This window comes from Microtus ochrogaster, chromosome 22 (assembly GCF_000317375.1).
Source record: "Microtus ochrogaster isolate Prairie Vole_2 chromosome 22, MicOch1.0, whole genome shotgun sequence".
NCBI lineage: Eukaryota > Metazoa > Chordata > Mammalia > Rodentia > Cricetidae > Microtus > Microtus ochrogaster.
The window spans coordinates 14,439,784-14,440,793 of NC_022023.1; positions in this window are offsets into that span (position 1 = coordinate 14,439,784).

Consider the following 1,010-nt stretch of genomic DNA (forward strand, 5'->3'; position numbering starts at 1 on the left):
CCACAATCCTGATTTCTTGGCTCTAGGGCTGCAGTAGAACATTCTCTGCAGGCTTCCCTCATTTCTGCCCACATCTCCTTGGGTGGCAAAAACTATCCTGTCCTATTCTTCCTCCCCAGCTCATATCTGATTCCCAGCCCATAACTCCAGTAGCATTCCCTGCTAATCCAATGGTCACCCTTCCAGGCCAATAAGTAGGTTGAGGACAATCACACAGTTCTCCTATTACTCATAAGACACAATCCTTTTAGTCTCCTTCCAAGCTCTGCAACTGAAAACCTGTTCTTGTTTCCAATTCTTCTTTCTTCTCTGATCCTACCCTCAGTGGATCACAAAGACCTTCAGCTCCAACCTTCCTGTCCCAACTCATTCCAATGACACAGCGTCAAATACCAACAGGAGTTTCCTGTGAACATAGTGTCTGAACAAATCAGGACAACTGGCAACATACAGACATCACTCTCTGAAAATCCAGAGAGAAAACAGAAACCAGGGAACAAAATACACAGCAAGCAAAGACAAATCCAAAAATTAGCCCCTAATATCCAAATGACAGAATCAAGCAATAAAAAATATTACTATCAGCCAGGAAAGTATGTCTTCATCAGAGCCCAGCTTTCTTACCTCAACAGGCTCTGAGTAACCAAATGCACCTGAAGAACAGGCAAAAGATATTACAACATCCTATTTGAATATAGTAGATATCTCTACATAAGACATTAATAAATTCCTCAAAGAAAACAAAAAAAACCACAAATAAATATTTTGAGGAATAAACAAAACTGTTAAAGACATGAAAACAGAAATAGAATAAAAAGGATTACCCAAAGTGAGGAAATTCTGGAAATTAAAAATTTAGGAACTTGACATGAATTACAGAGGAAAGCTTCACTGGCAAAATAAAAGATATGAGTGAGGGAATATAAGGCATTTAATGAATGACAGAAGACATGGGCACATATGGGAAAGAATATATTAAACCTAAAAAGAATCCTGACACAAAACATTGA